The following is a 27,694-nucleotide window of genomic DNA, read 5'->3' as shown; positions in this document are numbered from 1 at the left end:
ATGCATCATAAGAAGTGCATGGTGGAGATCACTAAGGATACGAAGTGCATGATGAGGGTCACAGAGCACAACCTTAAGCATCATAAGAAGTGCATGGTGGAAGTCACTGAGCACAACCTTAAGCATCATACTTACATGGTAGGGTTCACTGAGCACAGATTAAGCACCATAAGAAATGCATGATGGTGGCCACTGAGCACAACATTAAGCATCATAAAAAGTGCATGGTGGTGGCCACTGAGTACAACAATACGCATCATATGAAGTACAAGGTGAGGTCACTGAGCACAACATTAAGTATCATAAGAAGTGCACGGCAGGGGCCACTGAGCACAACCTTAAGCATCATGACAAGTGCATGGTGGGGGACACTGAGCATAACCTTACACATCATAAGCAGTGGATGGTGGGGCCACTGAGCACGCATCATAAGAAGTGTATAGTGGGGGCCACTGAGTACAACATTAAGCATCATAGGAAATGTATGGTGGGGGACACCAAGTGCAACAATAAACATCATAAGAAGTGCACAGTGGGGGGCACTGAGCCCAGCCTTAAGCATCCTAAGAAGTGCATGGTGCAGGCCACTGAGCACAACCTTAAGCATCATAAGAAGTGCATGGGCAGGGCCACTGAGCCCAACCTTAAGCATCATAAGAAGTGCATGGTCAGGGTCACTGAGCCCAACATTAAGCATCATATGAAGTGCATGGTGGGAGCCTCTGAGCACAACCTTAAGGGTCGTATGTAGTGCATGGTGGGGGCTGAGGTATTACTCTTTAGAAACAGTAACTGGCTGTGCGGTTTTGTTATTTTCTGCTGAAACCATGACAGCATGGTTTAGCCAACAGGTATAAGTTCACATCCCATTTTAGAATTGTTTCAATGCACTAAGGTGTGCATTGGGAACATGGCAGTATGGTTAAAAGCAGATGTTATTTTAAAGCCGCCTGTTACTGAACAGTGAGTCATGGGTATGTATCTCATGAAATATTTCGAAAATACTGAATGTGCTAAATCCCACAGGACCTGGATGTTCAGTACAACTCAAAAATATAACGTCTCACTTCAAGGTTATATTATTGTTTCACCTCTTACATCAAGAACCTTCTTGTCCTTCAAGTGAAGTAATGGTAGGACTAGCAAGGAGCCGTTGTACAAAGGTCCTTAAATTGCCATTGTAATTAGTTATTTATAACGCGCTTTATACCCTGAGGTTTCTAAGCGCGACCAGGGGATCGAACCTGCTTGCTCAGCGTCGTCTTGTTTCCAAGGCGCACGCGCCACCCCTGAGCTATCCTCCCCGGCCTTATAATTGATAACTTCAGTACAGACATTATTTTATGAATATAAATTATGAAAAGAAACATTCAATGTGGCAAGTTGAGTAGACCCAAATACTGCCTCACTTACCAATCATTTCATACACATGACACGTAAACAGACAGTAACAACATACAATAAATATAATAGCCCCATATAATAGAATCATAAAGCAGATCCTTAAATCACGTACCTCATAACACCCTAGTGACTTTTATCAATTTGAGAAAGCCATTCCAAACCCTTCATGTTCCAGCCACCAAAAGGAGATAAACTGCCTGTATGGGTTCACTATGCTCTCAGGGACTCAGAGTTTATGGTTCAGAGTGGGTTAAAGGGTTCACAGCCGTTTCAGGGTGCAGAGTGCTTGCAGGATGCACAGCCTCCTGCGTTCATAGCACTGGCACGGTTCACAGCACTGCTGAGGTGACCATTGCTTTTAGGGTGCTAGGCTTATGTTTCAGTTCCCAGCGATTTTAGAGCCAATGTGCTACTATTCAAATGGTTTGCCTGGCCTTCAGCTGGTAGAGCATTTATTCCTGCTCCCACACTCCCTGGACATCATCTTCTCTCAAACCAAGTGACCATCTCCTTTCCTTCTCCTCTTCCTTCTTTCTGATTGGCAGGGAGCCTCCATTTCTATAAGTGTCCTATTACTTTGCAGGTCGGAATCCTGCCCCTTATTCCATCACACAATGTGCTTTGTCACCTGTCGCTTGACCAGGCAAACCTTGTTGATAAAGGCTGGTGAAACTTCTTGGATTTCGCAGTTAGAAGGTTTAAGCCACTCCATGGCAATGTCGAACTACCTAATTTCCTCACAGACAAGTTTGTTCGAGGACCATTTGGTCGTACGTTTTATTACCACGTTTTACTGCAAATGTAGATGGGGTTGTGTTTAGGTACTTTAAAAAGTGGGGGGCGGGGTGCCGGGTGGTTCTCCCCCTGCATTCTTTTCAGTAAAATGTGCTAAAAAATGTCTACCAAATATACCTCGAGCAAATTGCTGCGAAGAAACATTGATTGTATTGATTCCAGACTTTGCCTAATCCAAAGTGAGCGTGGGTCTAGTGATCGAAAAATATTTTAAAAAGAGCAAGCGTTTGATAGGTTGTAGGTACAATAGATTTTGGTGCAATTTGGACATGGGCAATCCGCCACAAGTGTTTTGTAGAGCAGTAAAAATCAGATCTCAATCTATCACCATAGGCTTGGCATTTTATATGAGCTAAGAAAATTGCGTCTCTAAAACAGGTCAAAATGCATCAAAGAGAGCAGGAGCAGGATACTCTGTTTGGGAACTACCAGAATTACTAGGAGCTCTGAGTTAAGCAAGAGCTAATCTTGATAATTTGTGTTACTCAAACCTTTGGGTGCCCAGCGTCGTTTTGTTTCACCTTAGAGCATATCTATTACTGCTACATTTGAGGTAACAGCAGTATGTTCTGTGTTCACCTCTTCCCCACTGTGAGGAACACATGGTGTCAACAAGTAAGACAGACACAAGTGAGCACATTTCAAGGGTGTTTATTGAACAATGAATGCTGAATGCAGGTTGGAAAAACGCCTAATCTAATTCTAAATCTACGGTGGGAACAAGCGTCAACCATCAAATGAAAAATAATACAGTCCTAGTGGCGTCGGGTCAAATTTAAAAAAGGGCCTATACTAAGAAACCTATTGCCAAACCTTACAACTAATACAAAAGAGGTATAGTTCTCAAAAAAAGAAAGAAGTGTTCTCAAATAATATGTCAGGATGCAGTAATAATGGTTCACCCCTGGGTCCCCCTCTAATGGGCGCTGACCCTTCTCAATTGTTAACCACAGTTCATGTAGGGTAGTGGTTTCACCCTTGTGTCCCCCTCTTCTGTGCGCTGACCCTTCACGTATCGTTTTCCTTAATTTATTTATCCATTCTTTTCTTAATGAAATTTGGATGATAGCTTCACCCCTGGCTCTCCCTCGGTCGGGCTTGGACCCCTCTTGACTGTCAGTGCTTGGGTGATGCCTTCACCCCTGGATCTCCCTTGGTCAGGCTGGGACCCTTCCCAAATCTCTTTAGCGAGATTTCTTTTCCCTTAGTTTCTCAATGTCTTTTCAAGCAGTTCTTAGTGGACATCCCGTGGCCGGGTTCACAGCTGTCAACACACCGTTTCTCGGGACCTTAGACTTTGCCCCTCTCGTCAGCATCCCTTGGTCAGGCTCACTCTTGCCAACTTCACATTCATTTGTATTTGTAGGATTCGCTTCTTTTGCTTTCTCATATGGCAGGATTCACTTCCCTCATTTTCAATGTTTTCGGTTGTTCAGGGATTTTACTAGATGTCCTGTATGAGCACTTTGACCTCTTTTGGCGGCTCTCCTACGGCCTTCTGGTACTTGTAGTTTCGCTCAGATGCTGATCGATCAAAGTCTCTCGAGTTGGTACCCACGTAAAGCCAGTTTCCCTCTGCAGCTGGTCTCCCCTTAACGTTTTTCACAGTTCATTGAACTTAGTTCAAACTTGCTACTTTGCGATTCTCATTCAACACAGTCCGGTTCTTATCGGTTCTCCCCTCGACTCAACGGCTGTGATGAACGGCATGGCTTTCGGCTTCACTGGAGTCAAGGCCGGTACTATGGTCGTGGGACCTTTCCTCACTCCTGCCTATTGGCATAGTCTTGCCCTGTGTACCGTTGACATCTGCCACAACACACTTGTGCTATTGTTCACAGTCTTATGTCCTTTTCAACGAAGGTTCTGTGGGCCAGGGACTAAAAGGGCAATGTTGCTTCTCCCCTCGCCACTCTCTGAATTCCCACCGTCGTTCTCCTTAACTTGATCTGCCATGCCTGGTTAGCTGTGCCATCGTGCTCTCTGCCTTGCTCTCCCTGCTCCTTCTTGTTACACCTTTTATCCTTGTGGGTAAGTGACAATCAGGGGGACGGGACTTGTAGGGTTTTCGGGGTAAACGGGAATAGCTGGGATCATTAAATAAGCAAGGGGGATTGTGAGAACTGTAATATTTTACCTGAGCAGGTTGGGAGAATGGAACATAATCATCAGAGGGATGGGAAGAAGAATGATTGAGACTATTCGGGTAGGGAACTGGAAAACAGGGTTTGTGGAAAAAACTGTGTCTGAATGTTATGGGGTTTGAGATCCGAGGAGATTGGTTCTGTACGGAGGGGTTATTAGGTTTGGGTAGGAGAGATTTCATGGGAGGAACGGGTGCAGATGCGGCACAGCCCATAAAGGTCTCAGAGATTTCACCCTCCTCTTCTCCTTCCTCTGTAACATACTGTGTCTCCCTTTGGGCATTGTATTGAGCATAACCCCGGGGTCCCCTACCCAGGTTATCGTTCCCTACTCGTTTGCCTACAGGGTTGGAATAAGATAATGCCAGTCCTTTTCTGGCCACCTGAATAAGGGGTTCCCAGGAACTACTTGGGAGAACACCCTCAGGTTTCGCACACCACCAAGTCCCAGAGGACAGCTATGTAAATCCTGGAATTCTGGGCCCCGGGTGAGCTGTCCACTCAAAGTTTTAAACCTACGTTTGATGGATTCTATTTTTCTGTTTCTCATTTTTAATACAGACATATTGCCAATCATTAACTTCTCTGCTGTGCCTAACCATGACATGTGATGGGCTAATCGGTGCAGCATGGTGGCTCTTGGGAGCCCATGCTGCTTTCACCAGGATAGCTTCACTAAATTGTAGACAATGTTTGGGGCAGTATATAATATTCACCATCCCCCGCATACTGTCAACCTAATGAATGATAAGGCAAAATAGGTGAACGTAAAATATGTCCAAATATGCTTTATTTCATTTTTGGCTTTTTATGTAGCTGCCTTCAACTGCCTTTGGCACAAGAGAGTACAAAGCTTGTAAACATCACACACGTTTCAAAAATGCACAATGAATATGTAAAGTGAAGTGTGCAAAAAGGTGCATTGGGGGGGAAATGAGAAGAGGAATGCTATAAAGTGCATAAATAACCATCTCCTCCTGATCAATAAGGATAAAGGAGACTTCAAATTGATTCACAATCTAAAGCAGATAATATATAATAACTGCCCAAGCAATAATTTGGAATGAATGGCAGTCAGAAAGCATTTTCATAATCATGCTAATTTCTTCCTGATGATCCAGAAATCATGAGTCTACTAGATGAGACAATATATATTGGAGTGCTCTTCAAAATTAAAATGTTCTGCGCTCTAAAGGAGGGTATCACAACTCCCCTTTCTTCCTAGTTACAACAATCTCCCATGGTGTAGTGGGATTGTTTTCTTCAGGACGTACAGCCTCTATTTGTAAACATGGAATACAAAAACACTACTGAAATATTGTGTGTTGTGTTCACAAAAAGGTTATTCCTAAGCCAATGTGATAACGGTTTTAAAGAAACAATGGCACAATTAGTAGAAATTAATTGAAGTGCGTGGTTTGAAAATGACCCCAATTCAGATTGCCAAACAAACCTAGTGACCAAAAATGCTGAAAAACCCATGAGGTGTTTTTTTTTGTCTTAAGATCCATCTGTACCGCAGCACAATTGTTTTCAGAGACAGTGCCCAGCAAGAATACAGAATAATTGTTTTATCACAATATTGAAAACAATCCATAAATAAACTCTAATATAGTTGCTCACGGTTATGCCATCCCTTTCAACAGCAAAGTCACGCCCACAAGCACACACACACTGTAACTCTTTTCGGCAATGGGTGCTGTACAAAACATCGGAATGTTTAATAAATAAATCACAGGCTTTACACTTAAAATACAAATGCATCCTTGCCTCACCTCCATAAAGCCTACAACACCCCTCTGCACCAGAAACTGCATTAAATCACATTTTTCCTACTAACAAATAATTACATGTTGCACATTACAAACATCTAATTTTCCCTATCTCTCAAGTGTCAGTGCCAAAAATATTGCTTCACAAAAGAAAAAGACTCGTGGCACAAGGCATCATTCTGCCTGTCGCCCTATAGTCAGTGCTAAAAGAGTTGTATACTTTAACACTCTAGGTTAGTGTTAATTTTGTTTTTTGCCCAACACTCGCCCTAGTTGTATAAACTGTTATTACCATGACCATAAACACCTGTATACATTTGACCAGCCCAAGGTTTTGGATTTGAGATTAAAAGGCTATGATGTATGTTACTGTGTTTGCGTTCTATGGCTGGTGAGTTTTAGAATAAAAAGTCCTGGCACTCATTGTGGACATGCCCAGCACCCATAGCTCAGACATTAAACATATACGCTGTAAATATATAATTAGTATGCATTATTTAATTTAACCCCAAGCCACCTTCCCCAAACGTGTCACTGTGTCACAATGCCATTAGAAACATTTACATTAATAGGAGGCTGTGTACACATGCACAATTATCTCTCAGCAACAGTCTGCACAAAATGCACCCAGATTTACGTGAACATACTTGTAAACGTTTAGAGTTCTCAACTTAGTTTGCAGCCTTGCAAAATGAATGAGGCCTTCAAATTACAGAAAGGTTGGCTTTTAAAAATTAAAGTGCAGAATGTGGTGGCTGCTGATACCGCACATTTTGTAGTCAACAGGATCACCGTACAACATCTGATAACCCAAACTATTGTGAATAAAATCTGAATAAAAATGGTTGCTTTAAATGTTAATAAAAATGTGTTGTTTATAACACCTAGTTGCGTCTTTATGTTCAGTGATTATCGGGCGAACATGACCGGGCATGAAGTCCTTGGAAATATATTAAGACAGAGGGACGTTGACAGGTATGGAAGGATGTTTAGAGCTTTTAGCATCATCTGTGAACATTTTTAAAAAACCAGCATCTGGAACAACAGCAAAGTTCTACTCTCTGTCTTAACTTACAATGTGTAATTAAAAACATAGAACCTGTTTCTTTAGCCCGTGTATGATTGCTTGTCCCCACCACATCCTAGCGTTGCACCTCTGAATAAAATAACTTTTTAAAAATCAACAATTGATATGTCTTATTATGCATAATAAATAGGAACACGTAATAAAGAGCAACACCATTTTATGATTTTGAAAAATATGTATTTATATAAAAAAGCATATTTAATACAGAAAGAAAAAAAGAATTATGCACAAACAGGTCAATGCAGAGAGAAAATGTTTTAATGCAAAGAAAAAATAAACATGCATATTCAAATTACCAACTCTCAGACACTAAGCTAGGAGGGCTGCATTTCCTGTTACCTAGATGATTTAAAGGTAGCGACGGTGGGGGTGCTGCGAAATAGTGAGGGGGTTGAAACCTGCAAGGCAATGCTTCACACTTAAAAACTGTTGTGGCCTTCATCACACCCTGTAGCACCGGCTGGGGGCTCAATACCACTTCCTATAGCGTTCCATGATTGAGCCTAGGTAGCTGCGCTGTCCCAAATGTATAACCCCCAAATGTATAACCCCTTGTGACAACAAAGCAGCGAAATCCGTGGCGGTTCCTTGGGCCTCCATCCATAACCTGAGACATTCCCAAGACACTGATTACTGAGGCGCATTCTGGAATCAGAAAAGCCACCTATGCCCATTGCCAAATCTGAAGAACAACTCTGCTGCATTGGTGCCACCATCCATCAGCCCCTTGGTTAACCCAGTAAAAACATGTGCCCCCATCCTCAGACCCCCCATAACATCCATGGTGGGTTGCATCAGCCGCTCACATTTCCACAAATACAACGTGTGATGCTTGTTGGTTGGCACAGGTCGATTTTTCAGAATTTGCCTTATGCAACATCGAGTTGTTGAAATACATCCCAGCATTAAATAGAAAGAATATGGAACAAGAACAGGCCATCTTTTACACAGAAACAGTTCTCCATTAATACATAACACATCACCACACACCAGAAGCCCGGTATAACACCCTAGTACTTGCCACCCTTATTTTATAATGCTAGCATACAATTAACAAAGTGCTACTTTAAAAGATGTAAAGATGCTTACCAACACTCTGCGCTTCCCTTACAGACAGAGATTGGACACATTTAATACATTGTAGTGCCTTCTTGGAAGTACAAAACAAATCCAGCACAATCTAAAACAATCTAAAACATGAACTGGTACAGTTATGAAAACTTAAAAGCAGCCGGCTTTTACATATCCCCAAACATCTGAAGCCCGGTATAACACCCTGGCACCTGCCACCCTTAAGAAAATCCACCATTCCAGAGTTTTGTGCAAATAAATCTCGGCTATGCCATTTGCGCACGTGTGAACTTTGGAAAAATTGGTATCAAACACTTTTTATATCTTTTATGGGGGAAAACCTTATATAAAAATGTATATACACATTGTATATACAAAATAATAATATGTATATACATTTCTATATCCAAAAATATTATTTTTAATATTCATTTTAATATAAAGATATCACAATTGTTTGATATCATTTTCCGCTTCCTATCACACCAGGGCGGAACCCCTCTGCGATGTTATCACTGCACCACTCTCTAAAACCCTAGATTCATTGTATCTGTTTTCAGAGCTCACTTCGCCGTCAACGCTCGTCCACACAAAACCGTTGTCGGATGCTCTCATCTTTAAAGCATTTTGATATGACATTTATATACACTTATATCAAATGATATAAAATGTATACCCACTTTATATCAAATATACATTTTACATAATTTTGATACAAAATTGATATCATCTTTGATATCTTTTTATATCGAATTTATATTACGTTTACATCAAAACTTATCAAAAGGGGGCAGGACTAAGACCAGAAACAGGGGGCGTGTCCACCTGTCAAAATGTTTATGGAGACAAAAGGGGGATTCTTCTACTACTGCGGATCATGGTGGAAAAACAGGCAAGGATGATCACTCTGAGAAAGTGAGAAGCAATCAACACGCAGTCTATTTGCATTTGTTAGGTTGTAGAGATCAGGGCTCCATGTTAACCAGTTCCCAACTTCTATGATAGTAATAGTCTTTGGCCATGATTAGATGTCGGTTTGTGATGAAAGCGAGATATTGGAGGCAAATGAGGCAGAAAAACACATATTACATTAACAATATAATTCTTACATTCAATATGATATGATATTTTATTTATATTGCGCTCATACACAGGTGTTTCAGAGCGCAAGGGAGGGGAACAGGGGAAACAAAACAACAATCTTACTAGGCCCAGTGACATTGAGAACGTGCAAGGGGGAGGGGAAAAGTGTATGGAAGAGAGGGAGAAAGTGGAAAGTGCAGAGCAAAGGTGAAACAGGATAAATAACAATAAAATAAATAAATAATAAAATCAGCACAAAGTGGTAGTGCAGCCAAGTGGCAAGTGCTAGGTTTGAGGCAGCAGATCAGGTGGGTCTGATAAGTGCAGGAGGGAAAAAAAGGGGGGGCCTGTATGGGTACAGATACAAACCCCAGTGCAAGATGTGGCCCGGAGGCAGTGCAGTAGGGTGGCAGGGTGAGCAGGAACCTGGGACCAGAGGACAGAGGGTGTCCCGATGCAAGGTGCCAAGAGAGAGCAGATCAGCAGGGGAGGGGGGGGGGGTGAAGGCAGAAGCAAAGAGGAAGGTCTTGAGGTGCTTCCGGAACCTGAGATGGTTTTCCTCAATTTTTAGAGTGGCAGGGAGGCTGTTCCAGAGGGAGGCCCCAGCCAAAGACAGAGATCTAGCCCCAGCGCGTTTCTTTGAAAAACGACTGACTATGAGGGAGTTACAGATACAAACCCCAGTGCAAGGGGTGGCCCGGAGGCAGTGCGGTAGACTGTATGTCTAAAACTCCTATGAAAAGGTCCCATGTCTGGCACTGGGGACTGCAAGGTTGGTTGCTCAATGTATCAGGTGTTTTCCTAGCAAGATGATGATGGGCCCAGGGGTAGAATGGAGGAGATGCCACCAACGTTGGTCACTAGTCCATAGCAAGGATGTTTGCAGAACAACTGTGCAGGGAATTAATGATCTGTGCCCATTCCAAATGCGAGAACCCGAGTCTCTGTCTGGGCAAACCAAAGCTCCTGTATAGAAAAGGATATTTTTCCTTCCGTAGCACATGTTAAAATAGTTTCAGCATCACATGATACATTAAAGAAGATAGTTCAAAGCATTTGAAGGACACGCAGTAAACTCCAATGCCCTGTGTATGCCATGCTACAAGACTGCGGTTTCCGAAATACTGAGAATGCATTGCAGGATGCCAATTTACAGGAGCATTGTTCCCCAGGAAATGATTTTCACGCTGATGATACAGTTATTTTACGTTTTACCACTTGCACAATTTGAAAATAAAAACAAAGTGTTTACAGAGCTTATCCAGCACGTTTACGGCATCTAGTTCTTCTGCTGGAAGATCCAGAGACCCCAGTTCAGCACAGGCAGCACCAGGGAGGCTCAGAGTAGGCAAACTAACTACCACGATGACTGACAGGCCAGTTCTAGGCTTGGTCCAGAACCCAAACCCAAAGCAGCCCCATGTCCATTCAAGGACAGCAACAAATCACTGCCCTCTCTCAATTACAAGCCACAGCTGCACACTGCTCCTTGAAACACTTGTGTATAGGCACGTTATAAATATCATATCATATCATATCGTCGATAAGAGTCACACCCAGGTAAGAAGAGAGCACAGTATAAAAGCATTCAGCCCAGTTGCTCAGTGTGGGCTGTTGGACAAGGTTGTGTAAGTTGGTGAGGGAGTGTTGGCATTTGATACGAGGAGTGATAAGCAGCTGCTAGAAGAGAGAGAGGATACATTGGTGCACAGAGATGAATAAGTGGTTGTAACAGCAGTGGATGTGGTAGTCTCACAGGAGGTAGTGGCAGCAGCAACAGAAGAGGTTGTACTCAGTGTGGAGGAAGTGGTGGTAACAACGTTAGGATGTGATGGTAACAGAGTAGGGGGTTGGGGGTAAGAATCAGGCAGTGGTATTCAGAGTGGAGGAAGTGGTCACAACAGAGGAGGAGAAGGAAATAAAAGCAGAGGAATTGCTAGCAAAAGAGAAAGAGGTGGAGACCTTGGAAGAACCAACAACTGAGGAGAAGGGGGAAGGCAGCCCCCTAGCCAGAAAGGATAGGATGGTACTTGGACTCTGGGTGGATCAAGGCAGGCTGAGGAGGTGGTTGAAGAAACTAGAACCAGGCAAGGAGGCAGAGGTGGTATAGTTAGGGTAAAGTTGAAGGGACCCTGAGTGTTGCAGGAGGAGTTACATGAGAATCTAGGAGAGCAAAGTCCAAACCGTCAACAGTGGTGACCACTGGACCCGCTTAACCCTGACAGAGGTACCGAGGATCTACCAGCAACTAGTCCAAGAGACTGTTCATTTGACTGAGAGACTTTTCTGCATGTGACAAAATAGGTCAAAAGAAAGGGCTCTGTAACCTCACTGACACCTGCAATGCCACTGGGATGTGAGACGTTATCACAGCCAGTGTGAGAGACTTTGATTTTGATTTCATCATTCATCCTATTTTATTGTTGACTTGTGTATCATTAAAAGATTGCAAACTATCCATCCAGAGTCAGTCTTATGTGCGTCCTGCGTGAGCCCACAGACACAGCATCTTAATCATTATTCATAAGTGTACATACAACATTACAATGAGAGACATGTCTTTATTTAGAGTGTAAATAGTATTGTCGGTTTAATTTTGATAATATAGAGAACTTAATTTGCAAAGCCAAGTACCAATCTCTGAGGTAGTTGTTTCCCTGTCATACATTTTCCACAAAATCAAAATACTTTTGATATAGTCATAGCATACAATAGAATAGACAAGTTTGCTTTTTAATGATAAAAATACATTTCTTTTTAAGGTTGTATGGTTTTAGCTAACTCAAAAAACACCCTGCCAACTGAAAATTGACATAGTACAAATCCCACCCTGGGCTAAATGTATTTGTGTTCCAGGATATGAATGTTGTTGTTCATGTTGTTTTAGCCATCGCTCTATTCTCCCACTGCCTCATGGGGCCTCATTACAACCTGCCAGTCCGGGACCGTGCAAAATCCGTGATGGCGGTAAAAACGTTTCCGTGTCCGCAAGGGTGCGGAAAAACCGCACGATTACACACTGTCGGTCGCGCGCACCACACGGACTCGGAAACGTTGTTACCGCCGTCACGGAATACCCCACGGAAATGGAAATAACGAAGCCACAAGTGGCGCAAAACCCGTTTCCGCCTCCGCCGCCACGGACACGGAACCGGAAATACCATGATCGCCAAAACAGGAAACAGAGAGGCGGCCATCATATAAAAGCACAATCCATTGCCATCCAGAGCCAGCACAAGCACAATCCTGACTCTGAGAAGCCAAAAGGGACCACCAGCATGTCTGCCAGGATTCCTGCTCAGAGGCAGCGCAAACAGCGCTTCAGCGAGGCGGAGCTAACCGTCTTGGTGGAGCACATTGTGGACAATGCTGAGATGCTGTTCAGCGCCGACCAACGGCGTGCCACACAGCAGCGGAGGAAGGAGGTGTGGGCCGAAGCTGCACGCAAGTGCACCGCTGTGGGCGTGGCAGTGAGGAGCGTGAAGGACTGCCACAAGCGTTGGGACGACCTGAGGCTGAGGGTACGCAACCTCATTTCCACGCACCGCCAACGCAGCAGTGGGACAGGCGGAGGACCCCCTTCCCCACTGAGGCTGCAAGCATGGGAGGAGCGTTGCAGCAGCGTCCTCCACCTAGAGGGAATCCATGGGATTGGGCAGGCTGAGGCAGGAGTGAGCCCACCTGCAGATGCCGGTAAGTGCCCAAACATGAATGCCACATGTAAATATGCAGTTGGGAGTACTGGGCCAAAGGACCCATTAACAACCCCCCCCCCAGGCAGTGCATGTGTGGGCCAAAGGACCCATTAACAACCCCCCCCCCAGGCAGTGCATGTGTGGGCCAAAGGACCCATTAACAACCCCCCCCCCCAGGCAGTGCATGTGTGGGCCAAAGGACCCATTAACAACCCCCCCCCCAGGCAGTGCATGTGTGGGCCAAAGGACCCATTAACAACCCCCCCCAGGCAGTGCATGTGTGGGCCAAAGGACCCATTATGATCCGTATGGCAACCAATATCACTGAATGCAGACACCAGCAATCAGATGCATGTGACTAACACTATTCAATGTACAATCTTAATGACGCATGTGATGCACCCATCTGCCACCACAACAACACTAATTGCATGCCCTTTGTGTCCCCACAGCCGTTTCAAGTGACAGTGATACTGCACAACAGGCCAGCCAATCAGCATCGGCAAGTACACTAGCCACCGCCACCACACAGGAGGATGCTGCCGGCAGTTCTGCACCTCTGGCCACATTACCAGCCACTACAGATGTGCATCACACCACCACCACCACCAACATCCCCACCATCTCCACACTGGCTGAGTCCAGACAGGTGCCACAGGAACCTATCATGGCCACCCAACAAAACACCGAAGGCAGCAGCACTGCAGAGGGGGCGGCCTGCAGTGATAACAGTGCCCCGCAAGAGCACTCGGAAACGGGGCCACAGGGGGAGATGCCCACATTGGAAGACCTGGGCTCCTTCCATGAGCTGGGGTTCAGCCCCACTTCACTGGGGAGTCCCATGAGGTCGCCCACCCCATCCATGGCCGAACTGAATGCCCGCATGCAGCGGATGGAGGACCAGCAGGCTACCCTCACCCAGCTGGTGGAGGGGCAGCTAGAGGAATCCAGGCTGCAGAGGGAGAGCTACAGCGCCTCAGTGCGTCGCCTGTCGAGGTCCATTGGACGCTTTGCGAGCACCATAGTGACCCTTGCACGCCATGTGCGGGAGGGCAATGACCACACCTCCAGGCTTGTGGAGGCCATGTTGGTTGGCCAACAGGCAAATCTGGCACGGATGCCCTCAATCCCTGATTCTGGCCAATCAAACACTACCACCCCATCCAGCTCCACTACTGCCAGTCCAAGGAGGCGCTCGAGTAGGCTAACGGGTCCCTTGGGCAAGGTTGCACAGAAGCGCACACGGAAGTGATGGCATGTGTGTGGGGCAGTGCAGGACACATGTGGACTACAAGGGTGTGAGAGGGGTGGTCACGTTTGGGTGGTGGGGTAGGTAGTTTTGGGGGTTTGGACAATGGGCTCTGGGTGGGGGTGGGCACGTTTGGGTGGTGGGTGGCCCCGGGTGTACAGCTTCCCTAACCAATGCACCTTCTTCCCTGTTGTTATTACATCAATACATCACCATTCCAAATCAAGACATACATGTGTGGACATTGATCATTTATTTTGCAGTGCAACTATTAATTCATTGTCGTCACCATGTTTGTGCATTACTGTGAATGTGCTGTGACTCAAAAGTAAATGCGAATCAGGGCATCCCGTGCTCTCTGGCCATCATGTGCACCCCCAGGGGGAGGCGGTGCCATCCCATCCCCATCTCCATCTCCATCCCCATCTCCATCCCCATCCCCATCTCCATCCCCATCCCCATCCCCATCTTCCTCATCTGCGTCTGGTGGCATTGGGATGTTCCTGCGCAGGCATATATTGTGCAGCATGGCACATACCAGCGTGATTTTGCCCGTCTTCACTGGGCTGTACAGCAGTGATCCGCCAGATCTGCTCAGACAGCGGAAACGGGCCTTCAGCAGTCCAAATGTCCTCTCAATCATTCCACGTGTGCGGATATGTGCCCTATTGTATGCCTCTTCATGCCTGTTCCTTGGTCTCCGTACAGGTGTCATCAACCATGGCGTGAGTGCATATCCCGCATCACCTACATGGGATGTAGATGGGGGAACATGTCAGTGTTCGTGGCATCATGTTCTCATCTGCTGCTGTGCATTCTTGTATCATCATTCATTCATGCATATGAACCATGCAGCGTCTGAAGGTATGTTTTGGCCATCACGAGGAATGTCGCTGACTGCATATGGGCCTACACATTAACTTGCATGTTTGCTGTGCCCTGCGGGTGACATTTGATTGTGTGCATGTCATGGTGCAGTGCTGTCCACACATGGCAGAGTGACTTCACTGTACGGAAGTAGTAAATACTCGTCGTATCATTTACACGCCTCTCGTGCTTTTTGGGGCAGTGTTTCAATTGAGGGTGGGTGTCTGCAGTGGCACAGGGTTCATGGGACAGTGACGGGATTGGCTGTGGCAGTGTGTGCACGGGCACATTGTGGTGCCCTGTCATGTCTTCCTTCATGATGTTTGGCATCCGCTGTGTATTTGGTAGATGGAAGGGGGGTGATGCATGTGCGGTCACAGCGGCACACTCACAATGCTCATTGCCTGGACACACACACACCACTCCGACAGGGTTGTAGCATCGTCAGCTGTACTCACCCAATAGCCACGTGCTTTGTCCGGCATAGCGTTCCATGTACCGTGGCAACGTGGAATTCCGCAGTACCATTGAGTCATGTGATGAGCCTGGGAAACGTGCGCAGCAGTGTGTAATCAGTTGCATGGCATCACAAACCATCTGGACATTCAAAGAGTGATACTGTTTCCCATTGCGGAACACCGCCTCAATTGCATGTGGTACTGTCAGCTCGACGTGGGTGCAGTCAACTGCGCCTATGCAATTTGGCATGCCTGCTATGGCATGGAAGGCCAACTTGGTGGCAATGACCCCGGGGAGGGTGCGGGGTAGGGCTATGTGTTCCGACACATGGCGCAACATGGCATCCAGTACCTGTACCAGGACTTTTGAGAAACACGGTTGTGATATGCCGTGCAGCTCACCAACCGTGTGTTGATAGGTGCCAGTGCCAAGGAAATGCAGAACTGAGACAACCTTCAAGAGGGGGGGGTGGCAGTGGGGGTGTCAATTAGGCTGCTGATGTTGTCCTCAATCATGGCGGTGATGTGCAGGATTGTTGCACGGTCCAGCCGGTATAGGGTGTGGATCTGTCCTGGGGTGAGGTTCCAGGGTGAGGCCCTGATGCGTGGTATTGGTGGCTGGCGGCGGGGTCGGGCTGGCTGGGCAATGGGGTTTGCCATAGCTGCAGGGTTGGCTGGTTGCCGCCTGCGCCTCCTCCGCCTACGCCTCCTCCTCTGCGCCATTGCTGCCACCATGTGCAGTACTGCCTGTTGGTTGAGTAGGCCCAGTCCCAGTGCTACTAGCCCTGCTGCCTGCATGGTTCTGTGTTGTGTTGGGCTGGGTGTGGCCCTTTTGTAGGCTCCCAGTGGCCTGCTAGGTCCAGCTGGGCTGATTTGGTGCACCTGTGCCCTGATTCAGTTCAGCCGGCAGTGTATAACGCCATGTTCGCGGTGGCGGCGGTTCCGCCACCGTGATCACGGTATTTCCGCCATTTTTTTCCCGGTATTTCCGTGTCCGCGCTAGATGTGATGCTCACGGTGTTTCGTGTTGCCGGTAACGGAGGGGTTTCCGTGCAGGCGGAATTAAGGGGAACCCTATTTCCGCGGTGGCGGTTTAGGGTGGTGCTATTACCGGGGCCGCGGGTCATGATTGCGCGGACATGCAAACGGTGCCGGTATGGTTTTACCGGCAGTGTTAATTCCGGACCGGAGTACTTGTAATGAGGCCCATGGTCTGGACATCACACAGCCACTATGTATTGGCATGTGTAGTTTGATTGTACTCTTTATATAGTGTTTCTTATCGGGAGACTAACAAAAGTTGCCTCCTGCAACACAGGCTGATTCTAAAAAAAATCTGGATTCTCAGAATGCGAGCCTTAACTGTTGTTAAATGCTTGCCATTTCTAAAGTTCTTTTGACCATGAAGTAGCCACCATCTGCCTCTGCTCTCCCCACTTCACTCCTGCTCAGTCTTATCTATGTTTACTTTTTGGTTTTGGTGCTTTATGGTAGCGTAAGCCACCAAATATCGCCAAAACAATTGCTACTATAAGAAAGTGGTTCCAAGAAAGCTGTCTTTGCGGTTGTAATGACAACTTAAATGCTGTGCCATACAATTCCCAATGCACAAAGTGTACATTCTTGTACTACTAAACGGATGTAATCCAATAGTGGCTTGCTAAACATATTTTAGACCAATCAGGAGTAGTCACATGCAATGTTCCCTCTAATTATTATAAGTGCGGACATGATTTTTCTTTGTGCACACATTATTTTCCATGTGCGCAACTGAATAACGATGTAAGCTACTTTTTGAGCATGCATAGTTAGTGAGATACCATCTCTGAAGAGTTTGGAAGGCAATTTCCCCTTCCCAACCACTGCAATTCTTTACAAATTAGTGTAAAAGGAGCATCTTACAACTCTTTTTCTGAAAATATAGGCTAAACAAAAATTATTTTATATGTGATTATAAGGAGAGCTCATCAACCAGTCAAAGACTGCAAGATATGTCATAGTACTTAACAAAAGAACTCCTGCTCAGAGAGAAAAACTTGTATGCACAAAAAAAGCTTTACATGCTCAGGATAAACAATAGGTTTAGTCGTGGCTATTCATTTGTCAGCACTGCTCAGAGACAATAAAGAAAGTGCTTAATGCCATTGGGAAACAAATCATGTTTATGACAAAAAACAAGTACAGCTAATCACTGATGTGACTGTCAAAAATTTAGACATTATGCAATTTTTGCCAATTGAATAATTGTAGCGGAAAGGAATTTGTCAGAAAACATGCCAATAAGAGTTCATGTGCCACTTTAATGGAGTAATTCAAGGGCCAGGAGAAAATCTCTCATCATGTGTGTAAGGACGATAATTGCATCAGAATAACTGCACCACAGAATATGATGATCAGAATTCCTGGGCCTCTGCTCACTATCCACATTATGTTGGCCTGTGAGTTGTGACAACATATACTCAAAACCAGTCTTACAGCTAGGAGGCATATACACCATCCATTTTACTCCCTAAAAACACGGCAATGTGCCCAACAAAAACAGGAAGCCATGAACATATAAGAATCTACCCCTGCATCTACCCACAAAGTTCCACTGATATCTTTTTGAATCAATGACCACCAGCGCAGTGGCAGAAACTCAAATAATATTACTGCCCGATCCCAAGAGGAATTTGAAGGGGAAAGGACATATTTTAATAAGCATGAAATATCCCTACTGGAAAAGCCAACTTCCTTCTTACTCCCTGAAAAATATTTTGATTCCAAGTATGGAGTAAAATCAGATACGAATCCTACTTATAGCCCTGACATAGGAAGTGAAATTACAGGGCACATAATACAGTTTATAGTGTTGCCCACCCTTGCCCACCACAGCCTAGATAAAAAATCATCAAGAGCCTTACTGAGGTTTCTTCTGGTGCCCTGTTAAAGAACATTACATATATTTGCCCTGTCAACAGTAGCCATGCTCACAGGTACAAGATTCTGAGTACCTTCTTCTTTAAGTAGGGACTCCTCCTCTGAAATCCACTGTTACCAGCTGAATAGGATGCATGGGGATGCTAGAGTGAATACATGCAAACCCATGATTATATTGAAAAGCCCTCAGCAGTTAAGCATAGACAGAAAGAGAAGGTGCACTTTCCTAGACTATTAATATAAGTTCCTATTCTTTAGCAAACAAATATTTCCTTCGCTGTACTGTACTGCCAAAACATCTGATTTGGTTTTTGAAAGTTGCTGATTTGTTCTTCACCCCAAAGGAGTGTTCTTCTGTTCCCCTTCACCCGTTCCCCTCCCCGGTTCCTGTACTAGCCTCAATTATTAGTTGGCAGGGCACTATAAAAAGTGGGGGATTGTAGCAGTAAAACACTAACTGGGAGATTTGCATACCTACAATACTTTGCAAGCAAATCCAATGTAAAGCCTCACAATGATATTATGTGGGTTTAAGAAAATGTCATAAGTCTGCATGTGCACAATTACTATTTAGTACATACAAGATTGTTTGCAACATACCCCACCTTTCAATTGTTGTGTAGGATTATACAAGTGATCAGTGAAACCATTTGTTAAGGTCTATCCCCTATGGAACTCCAAACATTTTGAAAGGTTGCAGATTGTGTGAAAAACATTCTAGTTATCTGAATAGTGTTAACCTAATTTTAAATACGAATAATGCCAGGCAGAGTCCATACCAATTATCCCTTGCAGGCCAAGTAAATTATATTGCAATGTTGCTCTCCTCGTATATGGAAATGTTAGCAATGCTAAATAGGAGACGCTGACCATGACATTTGCCTACTCAAAATCCTTACAGGGCAAATTAATATTTGAGTTTTATAATACGTTAACTTGCAAGTGGGGCTTTTCCAAGTGCGTGTGTGACATATGTACAAAGAATAGGAAGCATGGGCTGAGGTTACACATCCTCGTAGACTGCTTACTTAAAGTCAGTATCCAATATTTGAGCTGAAACTTGGGTTACATAGTGTGGGTAATGCTTTTGCTACGGCACCATGAGTAACATAAATTCTTGTGCTTCAACATCATTCATATTATAACAAACATAAAACAAGACTATTATCTAAGTCTGGTAACCTTTTGCAGAGCTAAAATAGACTGAGTCAAGGTTGTCTGGTAATATCTAAATGTGGCCTTGGGTGGAGTTTTGAGTAATGTGGTAGAATCAAGTATAGGAGCCATCGGTGTGGAGGGAAGATAATTTGGTTAATGTGTGCAGGCATATCTTAGTTATATGTTCTGTTCATACAGGCACTTTTTCATATTCGTTTTTAACCTCTTGTCGGTGTATTCTGTTTTTAGGTTTTCAAGGTCAAGATTGTATAGTAGGGCAATGTAAATAGGCTAGACCAGACTATGAAGAATAGTTATGAATTTAGCTTAATTTTGAGAGAAAACAAATATAAGGTAGTTACTGTGGCTTGTCCCTTATTACATCTTTATAAATAGGTAGGAATTATCTGTGTGCACGCTGCTAAAATTCTTCTTAGATGCACCCAGAGGGAAGCTGGGCAAGCGCACATGCGCACAGCTTAGAGGGAACATTGGACATGTCATGTGACTTTTCCACGCTTGAGTGCGGAGTGATCTGTTTTCGAGAGCAGGCCTCCCTTCTCGCGACTGTGCGAGGGCCGCCATCTTATTCTGATGTAGAGGAGGGTGAACCCAGGGCTGCTAAATAGCAATATTAGCTATTACAGGTCGCACCGGCAGCAGCTCACAATGACTTGGCCTGAGCCGACAAGGAGAAGAGGTCGGGAAGGGAGGCGGGAAGAGCAGGGCCAGTGGCAGCACCTGCCACAGAGAACTATAAGTTATCCAGCTCCTGTGGCAACACAGGCTTAGGTCATTCTTTAAGGCAGGCAGCTTGATGCTGCACAGAGTGAACGCAAATCAAAAGATTAGCGGGAAGGGTACGTTTGTAAGCATCAGACAAGCCTTCATCATATAAACAACTATACATTACGAAGATAAAATATTTGGGCTCCTTCCAAGTGCCACCAAACCTGATTCAAGAATGTGCCAAGTCCTTTATTTTGTCAGCCGACAAACCCTCTACAGTTGTTATTATTATTGAGACCCATGCCCCACCAAAGGAATGGGAGAGGAAAGAGGGGATGGAGGGTGGCAAAACGGTGTTGGTGCAGTTATCCTCCCGGTTTTACCTACTGGATCCCAGCAGGGGGATAGGTGATCTATCCCTTCATACCACAGGGGAGGGGGGAGCTGGCCAATGGAAAAAAAGAAGTGAGCGGCAGTAAACTTAGACGCAGAATAGTACCCAAGCATAGACTGGAGGGTAAGAAGAAGTCAACTGGGGGACAACCACAGAGTTATAGGGAAAAGTGCTCCCAGACAGAGGTTGAAGTGGAACGCCTGGTGATCACCAACTCACATATGATTGAATTGTCCACTTTGGTGAACAAAAGTATTTCAAAATTTAAGGAAGAAATTGTAGCTTTTTTGCTGCAAGGGCACTTGGGCCCACTTTTTGGGCCAATTGAAGGACTTAAAGGACAAGATGGTAAAGCTTCAAGAAGAAGTTGACATTATACATAGAAACCAAAACCAGGCCCAGTTACTCAGCACCCCAACCCGAGGGGGGGGTGGAGAGGGGCAACAACGGGTGACATTATCAGCCAGAGAAGGAAAGGGGAGAATTTGGGAACCTATGGTAACATGGAGGATAAGTTAGTAAAATGTCTTGCTGGTACATACCCTCAAAGGCTCAACATGTTAGGTCAGGGACCAATGTGGCATTCCTGCATCAATGAACAACGGAACCAGGGCCAAGCACCTAGTACCCTGGTCGGGAGGCAAGGTACTAGTGTCGGCAGACAAGGGGGAGGGGGAATACTGTTATCTGGATCAAACCTATGCCCACTAGGGGGCAAGGGGGCCTATCTATAACCAAACAGGAGGAATGGGATCCGGTAGTCGGGGACTCCATGATTTACATTTGGGACATGTCACATGTCACGTTCAGCACCAACCCCTTATCCCGCGTCTTCCTTGCAGCTCACATACAGGAAACAGGAAGCTCTCACAGTTTCCTGGTTCCTGTTTGTGAGCAGCATGGAGGAGCCAAGGGTGGCCTGGAAACACAGACCGAAGGTGCAAGAAAAAGGTAAGTAGGCTTTTAAAAAAATATGTGTGTATTTTGCATGTGTGAAGTGTGTGTCAGATGTTTGTATGTGAATGGTGGGTGAATGAGAAGTGATGTGATGTATGTTTTTAAATGTTCTGCGTGGATGGGTGTGCGCCTGTGTAGAGAATGCAATGAGTGGATGTAATAGAAGGTGTGAGTGACTGGTGGGTGAATGAGAAGTGATATGATGTGTGTTTTTGAATGTTCTGGGTAGGTGGGTGTGTGCCTGTGTAGAGAATGGAATGAGTGGATGTAATAGAAGGTGTGACAGACTGGTGGGTAAATGAGAAATTGTGTTATTTTATGTTATGTTATGTGATGTGTGGTTTTGAATGTTCTGGGTGGGTGGGTGCCTGTGTAGAGAATGCAATGAGTGGATGTAAAAGAAGGTGTGAGTGACTGATGGGTGAATAAGAAGTGATGCGTGTTTTTAAATGTTCTGGGTGAGCAGAGGCGTAGGCAGGGGAGGGCCTGAGCGGGCAAGGCCCACCCAAAATCTTTAAATGCCCACTCACCAGCGCTGTGTGACGGTTTAGAGTTGCTAATGTGACTGCCGTGGGCCCAACTACTTTAGCTTCATACCCCACTTGTTAGACCATTCTGGCTACGCCTCTCGGTGTGTGCCTGTGTAGAGAATGCAATGAGTGGATGTAAGAGAAGGTGTGAGTGAGTGACTGGTGGGTGAATGAGTATGAATGTGATAGTGTGTGTTTGAATGTTCTGGATGGGGTTTGGTGTGTGCCTGTGTGGTGAATCCAGTGTGAGTGAATGTGAGAGGGGGGATGTATGGGTGAGTGACTGGTGGGTGAAAGGGAATGCATGTGTGTGAAAGGCCCTGGGAGATTGGGGATCACTGGTGCATTTTTGCCACATCCGTTATTGACTTTGCATGTTTTACTGGTATTTTCGGGCAGAGCCAAGTTCCTGGGTGTCATTACCTGGGTAGACTGGCATTTTGGTGCAGTCAGTCTAGCCATTGCTTACTGTGGCATGACATTTATTACTCTGCATCTTTAAAAAAGCAAGCATGTTAAGTAGTATTACCTCGCTAGACTGATGTTTTGGTGTAGCGGCTTATATATGATTTACTGTAGAATGACCTTTTATTAACTGAGCATCTATCATGAATCAAGCATGATAAGTGTTCTTGTGGATTTAAACTGGCTTACATTGGAACCAGTTTGGACAGGTTTTCCAATTGTGACATGTCACTTTTAATGGGCAAATCAACAAGAGTATGTTCTTACATCGGAGTACTGGCATATATTGGCAGAGCCAGTTTTGTGCCCAGTGTCAGTAATGGTTCAATAAAAAAACATCTTAAAGCGAACATGAGTATGGTCTTGTATGGGAATACTACCGTATGTAGGTGGAGCCAGCATGGAAATGTATGGGCACAGCCAGCATGAACATGTTTTTTTTATACTGGTATATATTGCAGGGACCAGCGTTATAATACATTGGGAAATGCCCTGTGCACTTTTGGTGATTTGCATTCATTGTACTTTTTTTCATGATTTACCCTACAAAACCGATTGTTGGCCTTTTATGCAAATTGTTGGCCTTTTACCCTACATTTTCACAGAAAGTGTAATGCATCATTTTAAACCATTATTCAAACAAAATTTTCAGGGGCGGGAGAAGAATCCCCCGTGGCCCCCACCAAACCCATTTTGTTTAGTTTGGGCTCCCTGGCTGCGCTCGGTCGTAATCGCATGCTTGTTATTCTATGTTACTTTAAACATTTAAGTTTTTAAGTTTAAAAAAACATATTTACTTATTTCAGTTGCAGTAGTACATGCCACTGCAGCGGAATAACCATCTTGGACATTGTGCACGCATGGTGGTCCGGACCAGCCCGGGTTGTGGTGTGCCCTGTGCTCTGTTAAGGAACTTGGGGGACCACCACAGCGTGGCTCGCAGGGGAGCTGTCAAATTTTGTGCTACGCCATTGGGCACCACTGGATCTGACAAAGGGTTAGTGTGCAGTGTGCGCCTGGAAGTCTGCCAGTAAGTCCCCGGTTGAGAAGCAGCTCATGGGCGTTTTCAATTTAAAATAACTTTAGTGTCTTGGATTTATGTGTGCAGCAATTATATTACATTAAATGGTGTTTTATTTTACAGTCTGCTGACACCGAGCATTACGCTTAGTTAATAAAAACGATGGGGGGCCTTGGGCAAATTGAAAGAACCTTCCCCAGGTATTATACCCCAGCAAAGATAACATTATCAGGTGCACTCCCGTGTGCATGCAGACCAGTCTAAGAGGTTTTTTCTATTGTAGTGGTAGCTTGACTCATAGATACATTTTTTAATTTTTATTTTATTTTATTACGGGCTCTAAATGGTTTACAAAATTGAAAACTGTAAGCCCTCTTTCTCGAAGTACCTTATAAATCATTACATTTACTATAAAATACAATAAAAACCAACAAACAGAAAAGAGGTTCATAGGGACTCTCCTCCTTTTACGTTCGTAGGAGCAAGGATTGTTGCAAATCTATATCTGGATTATGCTTTGAGTTATCACTTTGTACAGTCAATTGCTTCACCTCTTCTATCGGGTTCATTTCCTGAGGTAAGTCATCTAAACTTTTGAAGGTTCCTATCAGCATTCTCATCACTGCTAAGTTGGATCTTATTCTTTCTCCTTCAATCAACGTTTGCCACCAGTAATCGACTTCTCTCAGGTGATGGTCCCCAAAAGTCTCTCCCAAGTGCATCTCTCGTTCTTAACTATGAACATTTAAGAGATATGTTTTTCAGCATTTCCGGTGTTTCTAGTTTTTTACAAACTACATTTGTCGTTACCTCGTTGCTGCTCTCGTCTGTTAATTACCGATCTTGTAGGTAGGATATTAAAACGAAACTGCATGTATAGCGACCGGAAGTAACTATTTGAGAAAAGTCTTAAATAACTCAGTAATCGATTGAATTTTCTGGTCCCGTGCACGAAATCGGCATGATCTTTGTACTTCCAAATTGTCCTCCTTTGTCCCTATCCAGTCTTTTGTGTACAGTTTCTTTTTAGTCCTATCCGGATTGGCAAGTAGATAGTCTTTTGTTTCGTTTAAATCATCCAAAATAACTTGGCAGGCTTCCTACCATTTCGTCAATGACCGGTCCGAGTTTTCTTCCAGTGCCTTCTTTATCGTGCAGAATCCCCTTGTGGAGGTCTTGTCCAAACATTTGCGGTAGAATGCAATTACTTTCCACTCCACGATGGCTTTAAGCGAAGTCAAGGCCAGTTCTCTTCGAACTGGGAGTGATTTGGGGAGATGCAATACTGTCCGCCAGAAAAAGCCTTCCAACGTCGCTCAAGTTTTTGTTGGCACAAAAAAAGAGGTTTTTGCTCCATGTAGCAAGATCGGGATCACTTTCATCCTATAGAAGGATATAAGTGGAATGATGGAAAATCTACAGTATCTATGTAGTAATATACTGCCTTGCGATGCCAGATTTATTGCTTGTCTCCTCAGCAAGTTAACCCTGGGAGCTTCACACTTACTGTTGTTAATACACACTCCCATGTAGTTGAATGAATTAACCTCTTGTATTTTTTTTCCTTTGAGGTACCACCCATATTTGCTTTTTGTTCCTCTGTTCTTTGTTGTTCCAAGCCACACAATTCTTGATTTGTCCGGATTAATTGTTAGCTTATTACTGTCTACGTAAAGCTGAAGAGCGTCCAACTGCCTCTGTTATCTGATGGGAGTCTGGTCCATCAAGACGATGTTGTCTAAATATGGTAGCCTCCCAATCAGATTACCCGCCAATTTAGGAGAAAATTAAGATGTTTCTTGAAAAGAATTCTGTGGATTTGTTAAGAGGGGACGTTATACGTGTGCGAGAAGAACCAAACAGACTGCACGTAAGTCCACTGGAGGAAAGGCACCTAGGAAGCAGTTGGCAACAAAGGCGGCCATAAAGAGTGCACCATCTACGGGCGGTGTAAAGAAACCTCACCGATATAGGCCCGGCACAGTTGGTTTAAGAGAGATCCAAAGATACCAAAAGTCAACTGAATTATTGATGCGCAAACTGCCATTTCAGCGCTTAGTGAGGGAGATAGCACAGGACTTCAAAACAGATCTGCGGTTCCAGAGCGCAGCTATTGGGGCTCTGCAGGAAGCGAGTGAGGCATACCTTGTTGGTTTGTTTGAAGACACAAATCTGTGCGTTATCCATGCCAAAAGAGTTACCATCATGCCAAGGACATTCAGTTGGCAAGAAGAATTCAAGGAGAACATGCCTAAACGTTTGGGGAGTTTGTTTTCGACATTAACTTGATCAAGTCTTTTTGTACTGAACTGTAAATACTTGCCTGTGATTTGGTTTTTATATGGATTTATTTTAAGCATAGGTGGTTTTCAGTGGAAAATTAGCAAGCATTATATAAAACATCCCCTAAACTCAGGTTTTTCAGGAACAATACATTTTTATTTGAAGCTGTGGTAAAGTGACTGAGTATTAGATAATGGTACTCTGCATGCTCATTTTTTTCCCTCCAATGAAGTCTTTTGCATTCACATTTGTGGTAAATAAATTTCCACTACCTCAAAAAAAAGTAAAAAAAACAATTAAGATGTTCCTTGAAAGGCGTCTTCTACGTCTGAGATGTAAAGATTAAATAATTCTGGGGCCAGATGACAGCCTTGTTTCAGGACTGACGTGATAGATATTTGATCGGGCAATAGACCCGATTTGTCCAGCCTTACCCTGTTGACTGTTTCGGAGTGGAGGTCTTTGATATTTTCCAAAATGACCTGTGGGCACTTCCAATTAGACAGTTTCTTCCACAGTCTAAATTTACTCACGGTATCAGAGGCCTTTGACAGGTTGATAAAGGCTACAAATACTTTCTGGGTTTTGTCTCTTAACGGTTCTTGTTTTTAATAATTTAATCAGAAAAACATTATGGGGCATCCCCCTCCCCTAATAAATCATGATTGCCAGAAGTCTCTATGATTCTCTGTTGAGCTCCATTTGATTAATGCATTCTGCAATATGGTTTCAAAAACTTTACCAGCAACGTCCAATAAGGCTATTGGCCGGTAATTTCGCATCCTTAGGCCTTTTTAAAAAAATGGGCACTATGACAGCTGCATTCCACAACTCTGGGACTTTCTGTGCTGTCAAGATATATTTGAATAAATGATGCAAAAATGTTGACAATTCTGGAGGATTCCTCCTCAACATTTCATTGGTCAGGCCATCAGGTCCTGGACCTCTAGAATTTTTGAGATTCAGTATAATGTTCTCAATAGTTCTTGCCTCGATATTTAGGAACTCTTTGTCTGTCATATCACACCTTCTTCTCTCCGTTAGAGGTGGTTTGTTATCTTGCACCTGTGCATAAAAGTCAATCCACTGCTGCCCAGAGATTGGATTTGCCATCAAAGCGTCTTGTGGGGCAACTATTTTGTTGATACAGGCTCACATTTCTGCTGAATTTTTTGTTTTAATTTTCTTCAGCATTCCCTGTGAGTCTTGATTTATTATTGTTTTTTTTATGTAACCGAAGCCAGTTATGAGATTTTTGCTTTGATTTAAAGATTTCCTTTGATGTTCCTGATATTACATTCTTTTTTAAGCAGTTGATTTTTTTCTTCCGTTTTTTTCTTTTTTCCACTATCGCTGCATCATATACGTGGCAATGTGACATATTTGATTTGTTGCTTCCAGTTTTGCACTCAGTGCTATAAACCCTTAGCAATGGGAGATGATATATACCACTTAACTCGTCTTGATTTTGGAGTTAGGCTATCGGATAAATCGGGTTTGTGTTCAAAGTTGGAATTGTGTCTGGTCGAGTTCTCTGTTTTTTTCTGTCCACTTTTATCTCCACGTTTTTCTCATATATCAATCTTTCATTGTTGCTTATTCCTTTACATGTT

The 27,694-nt window shown here is 44.2% G+C and overlaps 1 protein-coding gene and 1 pseudogene across 2 annotated transcripts in view; both read left to right on the top strand.

Annotated features, from left to right (window-relative positions):
• The window catches only part of ACOT7 (acyl-CoA thioesterase 7), a 1,725,032-nt gene that overhangs the window by 1,622,314 nt on the left and 75,024 nt on the right, over positions 1-27,694 (top strand). The gene's annotated exons all lie outside the window — the stretch shown is intronic.
• Positions 183-26,245, top strand: LOC138473504 (histone H3.3A-like; annotated as a pseudogene).

This window comes from Ambystoma mexicanum, chromosome 8, assembly GCF_040938575.1.
Source record: "Ambystoma mexicanum isolate Mex_15411 chromosome 8, UKY_AmexF1_1, whole genome shotgun sequence".
In the NCBI taxonomy this organism is placed as follows: Eukaryota; Metazoa; Chordata; class Amphibia; order Caudata; family Ambystomatidae; genus Ambystoma; species Ambystoma mexicanum.
This window is presented reverse-complemented; position numbering and strand designations above follow the sequence as displayed.